This window comes from Arachis hypogaea, chromosome 17 (assembly GCF_003086295.3).
Source record: "Arachis hypogaea cultivar Tifrunner chromosome 17, arahy.Tifrunner.gnm2.J5K5, whole genome shotgun sequence".
NCBI lineage: Eukaryota > Viridiplantae > Streptophyta > Magnoliopsida > Fabales > Fabaceae > Arachis > Arachis hypogaea.
This window is the reverse complement of record NC_092052.1, coordinates 49,336,730-49,347,349: the sequence shown is the minus strand read 5'-3', so window position 1 is coordinate 49,347,349 and position 10,620 is coordinate 49,336,730. Positions and strand designations below refer to the sequence as shown.

The window sequence follows — 10,620 nt, the reverse complement described above, 5'->3', positions numbered from 1 at the left end:
TTGCTTTTTGATCTTCTCTTATTTCATGAAGGATGATGGAGTGCTCTTGATGTTCCACCCTTAATTGTCCCATGTTGGAACTTAATTCTCCTAGGGAGGTATTGATTTGCTCCCAATAGTTTTGTGGAGGAAAATGCATCCCCTGAGGTATCTCAGGGATCTCTTGATTTGCAGCCACATGTTCTACCACTGAGCTATAGACCTTTGAGATGAATCTTTCCATCTCCCATGACTCGTAGGTGGAAGCCTTTGTCTTTCCTTCCCTTTTTCTAGAGGTTTCTCCGGTCTTAGGTGCCATCAATGGTAATGGAAAAACAAAATGCTTATGCTTTTACCACACCAAACTTAGAATGTTGCTCAACCTCGAGCAAAAGAAGAGAGAATAGAAGAAGAAGAAGATATAGAGGAGATGGAGGGATGTGTGTATGGATGTGAGTGGTGAATGGAAAGCAGAAGGGATGATCATGAATGGAGAGAGAGAGAGAGGGTGAGGTGGGTGGGGATCCTGTGGGATCTACAGATCCTGAGATGATCCTGTGGGGTCCACAGATCCTGAGATGATCATGTGGGGTCCACAGATCCTAAGGTGTTCAAGGATTTACAATCTTGCACCAAATTAGGCATGTAAAATGCCCTTGCACACAACTCTGGGCGTTCAGCGCTAGGTTGGTGCCCATTTTGGGCGTTCAACGCCCATTTGTTGCCCATTTCTGACGTTGAACGCCAAAACCATGCTTGTTCTGGGCGTTCAGCGCCAGCTCTTCTCCAGGGTGCAATTCTGGCGTTCAACGCCCAGATGCTACCCATTTTGGGTGTTCAGCGCCCAGATACTGCCCATTTTGGGCGTTCAGCGCCAGAACCATGCTCTGTTCTGGCGTTGAACGCCAGACAGGTGCTTCCTCCAAGGTGTGATTTTTCTTCTGCTGTTTTTGATTCCATTTCTAAATTTTTTGTTTATTTTGTGACTCCACATGATCATGAACCTAAGAAAACATGAAAAACAAAAATAAAATTAGATAAATAAACATTGGGTTGCCTCCCAACAAGCGCTTCTTTAATGTCAATAGCTTGACAGTGGGCTCTCATGGAGCCTCACAAATGTGCAGAGCTTTGTTGAGACCTCCCAACACCAAACTTAGAGTTTGGATATGGGGGTTTGACACCAAACTTAGAGTATGGTTGTGGCCTCCCAACACCAAACTTAAAGTTTGACTGTGGGGGCTTTAGTTGACTCTGCTTTGAGAGAAGCTTTTTCTGCTTCCTCTCCATGGATGCAGAGAGAGATCCTTGAGTTGTAAACTCAAGGTTGTCCTTATTTAATTGAAGGATCAATTCTCCTCTGTCCACATCAATCACAGCTCTTGCTGTGGCTAGGAAAGGCCTTCCTAGGATGATGGATTCATCCTCTTCCTTTCCAGTATCTAGGACTATGAAATCAGTAGGGATGTAAAGGCCTTCAACCTTTACTAACACGTCCTCTACTTGTCCATAAGCCTGTTTTCTTGAATTATCTGCCATCTCTAATGAGATTTTAGCAGCTTGCACCCCATAGATTCCCAGTTTCTCTATTACAGAGAGGGGCATGAGGTTTATCCCTGAACCAAGCTCACACAGAGCCTTAAAGATCATGGTGCCTATGGTACAAGGTATTATGAACTTTCCAAGATCCTGTTTCTTCTGAGGTAATGTCAGTTGATCCAGATCACTTAGTTCATTGGTGAACAAGGGAGGTTCATCTTCCCAAGTCTCAATACCAAATAATTTGGCATTCAGCTTCATGATTGCACCAAGAAACTTGGCAGTTTGCTCTTCAGTAACATCCTCATTCTCCTCAGAAGAGGAATACTCATCAGAGCTCATGAATGGCATAAGGAGGTTCAATGGAATCTCTATGGTCTCTAGATGAGTCTCAGATTCCTTTGGTTCCTCAGAGGGAAACTCCTTATTGATCACTGGACGTCCCAGGAGGTCTTCCCCCTTGGGATTCACGTCCTCTCCTTCCCTTACAGGTTCGGCCGTGGTGATCAATTCAATGGCCTTGCACTCTCCTTTTGGATTTTCTTCTGTATTGCTTGGGAGAGTACTAGGAGGGATTTCAGTGATCCTTTTACTCAGCTGGCCCACTTGTGCTTCCAAATTTCTAATGGAAGACCTTGTTTCATTCATGAAACTTACAGTGGCCTTAGATAGATCAGAGACTAAATTTGCTAAGCTAGATGGATTCTGCTCAGAATTCTCTATCTGTTGCGGAGTGGATGGTGGAAAAGGCTTGCTATTGCTAAACCTGTTAAAGCCTTGTTGAGGCTTTTGATCCTTCCATGAGAAATTTGGATGATTTCTCTATGATGGATTATAGGTGTTTCCATAAGGTTCACCCATGTAATTTACCTCTACTATTGCAGGGTTCTCAGGATCATAAGCTTCTTCTTCAGAAGATGCCTCTTGAGTACTGTTGGATGCAGCTTGCATTCCATTCAGACTCTGAGAAATCATATTGACTTGCTGAGTCAATATTTTATTTTGAGTCAATATGGCATTCAGAGTATCAATTTCAAGAACTCCCTTCTTCATAGGCGTCTCAGTACTCACAGGGTTCCTCTCAGAAGTGTACATGAACTGGTTATTAGCAACCATGTCAATGAGTTCTTGAGCTTCTGCAGGCGTTTTCTTTAGGTGAATGGATCCACCTGCAGAAGTATCCAATGACATCTTTGATAGCTCAGATAAACCGTCATAGAATATATCCAGGATGGTCCATTCTGAAAGCATGTCAGAAGGACACTTTTTGGTCAGCTGCTTGTATCTTTCCCAAGCTTCATAGAGGGATTCACCTTCTTTCTGTCTGAAGGTTTGAACATCCGTTCTAAGCTTGCTCAGCTTTTGAGGAGGAAAGTACTTGGCTAAGAAAGTCGTGACTAGCTTATCCCAAGAGTTCAGGCTGTCTTTGGGTTGAGAGTCCAACCATATTCTAGCTCTGTCTCTTACAGCAAAAGGGAAAAGTATGAGCTTGTAGACTTCAGGATCTACTCCATTAGTCTTAACAGTATCACAGATCTGCAAGAATTCAGTTAGGAACTGAAAAGGATCTTCAGATGGAAGTCCATGAAACTTGCAGTTCTGCTGCATCAGAGAAACTAGCTGAGGTTTCAGCTCAAAATTGTTTGCTCCAATAGCAGGAATGGAGATGCTTCTTCCATGTAAATTGGAATTTGGTGCAGTAAAGTCACCAAGCATTCTCCTTGCATTATTGTTGTTGGGTTCGGCTGCCATCTCTTTTACTTGTTCGAAATTTTCAATAAGGTTGTCTCTGGATTGTTGTAATTTAACTTCTCTTAGTTTCCTCTTCAAAGTCCTTTCAGGTTCTGGATCAGCTTCAACAAGAATGCCTTTTTCTTTGTCCCTGCTCATAAGAAAGAGAAGAGAAAAAGAAAAGAAGAGGAATCCTCTATGTCACAGTAAAGAGGTTCCTTATTGTTAGTAGAAGAAGAGAAGAAGAAAAAATTCGAACACAGATAGAGGAGGGGGTTCGAATTTGGTGAGTGATGTGAGGAAGAGATTTTAGTAGATGAATAAATAAATAGAATAAGATGAGAGAGGGAGAGGATTTTCGAAAATAATTTTTGAAAAAGAGTTAGTGATTTTCAAAAATAGTTTTTGAAAAAGGTTAGTAATTTTTCGAAAAATTAGAAATCAAGAATTAAAATAATTAGTTAATTAAAAAGAAATTTTGAAAAAGAGGGAAGATATTTTCGAAAATTAGAGAGAGAGAGAGTTAGTTAGGTAGTTTTGAAAAAGGTAAGAAACAAACAAAAAGTTAGTCAGTTAGTTGAAACAAATTTTGAAAATCAATTTTGAAAAGATAAGAAGATAAGAAGTTAGAAAAGATATTTTGAAATCAAATTTTTGAAAAAGATAAGATAAGAAGATATTTTTGAAAAGATATGATTGAAATTAGTTTTTGAAAAAGATTTGATTTTTTAAAATCTCAATTAATGACTTGATTCACAAGAAATCACAAGATATGATTCTAGAACTTAAAGTTTGAATCTTTCTTAACAAGTAAGTAACAAACTTGAAATTTTTGAATCAAAACATTAATTGATGATGTTATTTTCGAAAATATGATGTAAAATTAAGAAAAAGATTTTTGAAAAATATTTTTGAAATTTTCGAAAATAACTAAAAAAATTGAAAAAAGATTTGATTTTTGAAAAAGATTTTGAAAAAGATAAGATTTTTTTAAATTGAAAATTCGATTTGACTCATAAAAACAACTAGATTTTAAAATTTTTTGAAAAAGTCAAATCTAATTTTCGAAATTTTAAGAGAGAAAAAAGGGAAAGATATTTTTTTGATTTTTGAATTTTTATGTTGAGAGAGAAAAACAAGAAAAATGATGCAATGCATGAAAGTTATGGATCAAAACAATGAATGCATGCAAGAATGCTATGAATGTCAAGATGAACACCAAGAACACTATGAAGATCATGATGAACATCAAGAACATATTTTTGAAAAAAAAAAATTTTTTATGCAAGAAAAACATGCAAGACACCAAACTTAGAAATCTTTGATGCTTAGACTCTATGGATGCAAGAATGCATATGAAAAACACCATACAACACAAAACAAGAAAACATCAAGATCAAACAAGAAGACTTACCAAGAACAACTTGAAGATCATGAAGAACACTATGAATGCATGAATTTTCAAAAAATGCAAGATGCACATGCAATTGACACCAAACTTATAACATGACTCAAGACTCAAACATGAACACAAAAAAATTTTTTTTTTGTATTTTCTTATAAATTTTTTTTTGAAAATCATTTTGAAAAAGAAAAATAAGGATTCCAAAATTTTTAATATGAATTCTAGGAATCTTATGCTCTTTAGCCTAAAGCTCCAATCAAAGGGTCAGGCATGGCTTAATAGCCAGCCAAGCTTTAGTATGTAACTCAGACATGACACGCCTGACATGCCCTACACAGGAATTAGACATGGCTTTACAGCCAGCCATGCTTCAACATGCTTCATGAAACACTAGAATTCATTCTTAAAAATTCTGAAGAAAAATATATTTTTTTTTCTTTTTGAAAACATTTTTATTTATTTTTTTTTTCGAAAACAAAGGAGAAATTTTTGAAAGAATTTTTTTTTTTGAAAAATTTTTTGAAAACTTTTTGAAAAGAAAATGAAAAGAAAATTACCTAATATGAGCAACAGGATGAACTGTCAGTTGTCCAAACTCAAACAATCCCCGGTAACGGCGCCAAAAACTTGGTATGCGAAATTGTTACTCAGGTTGTGAATTATTGTTCGAAATTGATTCCCTGGCGATGGCACCAAAAACGGATGCATAGAACCATGGTCTAAACATATCTTCACAACTTCGCATAACTAACGAGCAAGTGCACTGGGTCGTCCAAGTAATACCTTACGTGAGTAAGGGTCGAATCCCACGGAGATTGTTGGTATGAAGCAAGCTATGATCACCTTGTAAATCTCAGTCAGGCGGATATAAAATGGTTATGGAGTTTTCGAAATTAATAATAAAATAAGGATAGAAGTACTTATGTAGATCATTGGTGAGAATTTCAGATAAGCGCATAGAGATGCTTTCGTTCCTCTGAACCTCTACTTTCCTGCTGTCTTCATCCAATCAGTCTTACTCCTTTCCATGGCTGGCTTTATGTAAGGGCATCACCGTTGTCAGTGGCTACATCCCCTCCTCTTGTGAAAATGGTCCAAGATGCCCTGTCACAGCACGGCTAATCATCTGAGGTTCCCGATCATGCTGGAATAGGATTCACCCTCCTTTTGCGTCTGTCACTACGCCCAGCACTCGCGAGTTTGAAGCTCGTCACAGTCATTCAATCATTGAATCCTACTCGGAATACCACAGACAAGGTTTAGACTTTCCGGATTCTCTTGAATGCCGCTATCATTCTAGCTTACACCTCGAAGATTCTGATTAAGAGATCTAAGAGATACTCATTCAATCTAATGTAGAACGGAAGTGGTTGTCAGGCACGCGTTCATAGGGGATGATGATGATTGTCACATTCATCACATTCAGGTTGAAGTGTGAATGAATATCTTAGAAGCGGAATAAGTTGAATTGAATAGAAAATAGTAGTACTTTGCATTAATCTTTGAGGAACAGCAGAGCTCCACACCTTAATCTATGGAATGCAGAAACTCTACCGTTGAAAATATATAAGTGAAAGGTCCAGGCATGGCCGAGAGGCCAGCCCCCAAAACGTGATCAAAGGATCAGAATACAATCCAGGATGTCTAATACAATTGTAAAAAGTCTTATTTATAATAAACTAGCTACTAAGGTTTACAGAAGTAAGTAATTGATGCATAAATCCACTTCCGGGGCCCACTTGGTGTGTGCTTGGGCTGAGCTTGAGTGTTACACGTGTAGAGGTCATTCCTGGAGTTGAACGTCAGTTTTGGTGCCAGTTTGGGCGTTAAACTCCACTTTGCAACTTGTTTCTGGCGCTGGACGCCAGAATTGGGCAAAGAGCTGGCGTTGAACGCCAGTTTTAGTCATCTAAACTTGGGCAAAGTATGGACTATTATATATTGCTGGAAAGCTCTGGATGTCTACTTTCCAACGCAATTAGAAGCACGCCACTTTGAGTTTTGTAGCTCCAGAAAATCCATTTTGAGTGCAGGGAGGTCAGAATCCAACAGCATCAGCAGTCCTTCTTCAACCTCTGAATCTGATTTTTGCTCAAGTCCCTCAATTTTAGCCAGAAAATACCTGAAATCATAGAAAAACACACAAACTCATAGTAAAGTCCAGAAATGTGAATTTTAACATAAAAACTAATGAAAACATCCGTAAAAGTAACTAGATTCTACTAAAAACATACTATAAACAATGCCAAAAAGCGTATAAATTATCCGCTCATCAGCCTCTCAACACCAAACTTAGAGTTTGGTTGTGGCCTCCCAACACCAAACTTAGAGTTTGAATGTGGGGGTTTTGTTTGACTCTGTATTGAGAGAAACTTTTCATGCTTCCTCTCCATGGTTACAGAGGGAGAACCTTGAGTCTTGAATACAAGGTAGTCCTCATTCAACTGAAGGACCAACTCTCCTCTGTTAACATCAATCATAGTTTTTGCTTGGCTAGGAAGGGTCTGCCAAGGATGATGGATTCATCCTCATCCTTCCCAGTGTCTAGGATTATGAAATCAGCAGGGATGTAAAGGCCTTCAACCTTCACTAGCACGTCCTCTACTAGTCCATAAGCCTGTTTCATTGATTTGTCTGCCATCTCTAGTGAGATTCTTACAGCTTGTACCTCAAAGGTTCCTAGTTTCTTTATTACAGAGAGTGGCATGAGGTTTATCCCTGACCCCAGGTCAAACAGAGCCTTCTCAAAGATCATGGTTCCTATGGTACAAGGTATAAAGAATTTTTTGGGAGCCGGTTTCTTCTGAGGTAATGTCTGCCTCATTAATGCATTCAGTTTATTGGTGAGCAAGGGGATTCATCCTCCCAAGTCTCATTACCAAATAACTTGGCATTCAGCTTCATGATTGCTCCTAGATACTTAGCAACTTGCTCTTCAGTGATGTCTTCATCCTCTTTAGTGATGTCTTCATCCTCTTCAGAGGAAGAATATTCATTAGAGCTCATGAATGGCAGAAAGAAGTTCAATGGAATCTCTATGGTCTCTGTATGAGCCTTAGATTCCTTTGGTTCCTCAAAGAGAAACTCCTTTCTGTCCAGAGGACGTCCTATGAGGCTTTTCACACTAGGACTCACGTCCTCCTCACTCTCTCCAGGTTCGGCCATGTTGGTCATGGTTATGGCCTTGCACTCTCTCTTGGGATTTTCTTCTGTATTGCTTGGGAGAGTATTGGGAGGAGTTTCAGTAATCTTCTTACTCAGCTGACCCACCTGTGCCTCCAAATTTCTAATGGAGGACCTTGTTTCATTCATGAAACTTAGTGTGGTCTTGGATAAATCAGAGACTATGGCTGCCAGGCCAGAATGGCTCTGTTCAGAATTCTCTGTCTGTTGCTGAGAAGATGATGAAAAAGGCTTGCTATTGCTAAACCTATTTCTTCCACCATTATTGTTGAAGCCTTGTTGAGGCTTCTATTGGTCCTTCCATGAGAAATTTGAATGATTTCTCCATGAAGGATTATAGATGTTTCCATAGGGTTCTCCTATGTAATTCACCTCTACCATTGCAGGGTTCTCAGGATCATAAGCTTCTTCTTCAGAAGATGCTTCTTTAGTACCGTTGGATGCAGCTTGCAATCCCTTCAGACTTTGAGAAATCATATTGACTTGCTGAGTCAATATTTTGTTCTGAGCCAATATGGCATTCAGAGTATCAATTTCAAGAACTCCCTTCTTCTGAGGCGTCCCATTGTTTACAGGATTCCTCTCAGAGGTGTACATGAACTGGTTATTTGCAACCATTTCAATGAGTTCTTGAGCTTCTGCAGGGGTTTTTAGATGAAGAGATCTTCCTGCAGAATGGTCCAATGACATTTTTTTGACAACTCAGACAGACCATCATAGAATATACATATGATGCTCCATTCTGAAAGCATGTCAGAAGGACACCTTTTGATCAATTGCTTATATCTTTCCCAAGCTTCATAGAGGGACTCACCTTCCTTCTATCTGAAGGTTTGGATTTCCACTCTAAGCTTGCTCATCTTTTGAGGTGGAAAGAATTTGGCCAGGAAAGCACTGACTAGCTTTTCCCAAGAGTTCAGGCTTTCCTTAGGTTGTGAATGCAACCATGTTCTAGCTCTGTCTCTTACAGCAAAAGGGAAAAGCATAAGCCTGTAGACCTCGGGATCAACTCCATTGGTCTTGACAGTGTCACAAATTTGCAAGAATTCAGCTAAGAACTGATGGGGATCTTCCAATGGAAGTCCATGAAACTTGCAATTCTGTTGCATTAGAGAAACTAATTGAGGCTAAAGCTCAAAGTTGTTTGCTCCAATGGCAGGAATTGAGATGCTTCTTCCATAGAAGTTAGAAGAGGATGCAATAAAGTCACCAAGCATCTTCCTTGCATCTCCACCATTGTTATTGGGTTTGGCCATGTCTCCTTCTTTTTCGAAAATTTCTGTCAGGTCCTCTCCAGAGGGTTGTGCCTTAGCTTTCCTTAGCTTCCTCTTCAGAGTCCTTTCAGGTTGAGGATCAGCTTCAAAAAGAATGTTCTTATCCTTGTTCCTGCTCATATGAAAAAGAAGAGAATAGCAAAGAAAAGGAATCCTCTATGTCACTGTATAGAGATTCCTTTATGTGAGTAGACGAATAGAAGAGTAGAATGAAGAAAAGAGAAGATAAAGAATTCGAACACAGAGAGGGAGAGAGGGTTCGAAAATAATTAAAAAAAAAGGAAAAATATTTTTGTTTTTATTTTAATTATTAGTTAAAATTCAAAAATTAAAAAGAGAAATAAAATTAAAATTAATAATTGAAATAATTAGTTAATTAAAAAGGAATTTTAAAAAAAGAAGTTAATAATTTTCAAAAATTAGAGAGAGAAAAGTAGTTAGATGGTTTTGAAAAAAAGATAAGAATTTTAAAAATCAAACAAAAAGTTAAGTAGTTAATTGAAAAATATTTGAAAATCAATTTTGAAAAGATAAGAAGTTAGAAAAGATTTCGAAATTAAGTTTTGAAAAAGATATAATTGAAAAACATTTTGAAAAAGATTTGAAAAAGAAATTTAAAAAGATTTGATTTTGAAATTAAAGTTGATTACTTGACTAACAAGAAACTAAAAGATATGATTCTAAAATTTAAAGATTGAACCTTTCTTAATAGGCAAGTAACAAACTTTAAAATTTTTGAATAAATCACATTAATTGTTAGTAAAGATTTTGAAATTATGAAATGAAATTAAGAAAAAGATTTTGAAAATCATTTTAAAAATTTTCGAAAATCATAAAAGAAAAATGAAAAAGATTTGATTTTTGAAAAGTTTTGAAAAGATTCGATTTTTAAATTGAAAATTTGACTTGACTCATAAGAAACAACTAAATTTTAAAAATTTTTGAATAAGTCAACTCAAATATTCGAAATTTATGAGAAGAATAAGGGAAAGATATTTTTTTGATTTTTGAATTTTTAATGAAGAAAGAGAAAAACAATAAAAAGACTTAAAACATTAGAATTTTAAGATCAAAATAAGAAATGCATGCAAAAACACTTTGAATGTCAAGATGAACACCAAGAACTTATTTTTGAAAATTTTTAAGAAAAGACACACATGCAAGACACCAAACTTAGAAATATTCAATGTTTCGACACTAACAAATTGAAATTGAATATGAAAAACAAGAAAAGACACAAAACATGAAAATGCAAAGATCAAATAAAGAAAATCATCAAGAACAACTTGAAGATTATGAAGGACACATGCATGAATTTTCGAAAATTTTTAGGAAACTAAAAAGATGCAATTGACACCAAACTTAAAAATTGACACTAGACTCAAACAAGAAACACAAAATTTTTGGTTTTTATGATTTTACTAAAATTTTTTGTATTTTTTTCGAAAATTAATTTGGAAAAGAAAAATAAAGAAATTCAAAATTTTTAATAAGAATTCCAGGAATCAT

At 36.9% G+C, this 10,620-nt stretch overlaps 2 non-coding genes across 2 annotated transcripts; both read left to right on the top strand.

Moving 5' to 3' along the window:
• The first annotated feature begins 2,763 nt into the window (after positions 1–2,763).
• Positions 2,764–2,871, top strand: LOC112767916 (small nucleolar RNA R71). Its single transcript, XR_003185356.1, has one exon. It is a non-coding gene; the product is annotated as a small nucleolar RNA R71 (small nucleolar RNA).
• Positions 2,872–8,583: 5,712 nt separating this feature from the next.
• Positions 8,584–8,691, top strand: LOC112768185 (small nucleolar RNA R71). The gene has a single exon (XR_003185622.1). It is a non-coding gene; the product is annotated as a small nucleolar RNA R71 (small nucleolar RNA).
• The last annotated feature ends 1,929 nt before the right edge of the window (positions 8,692–10,620 follow it).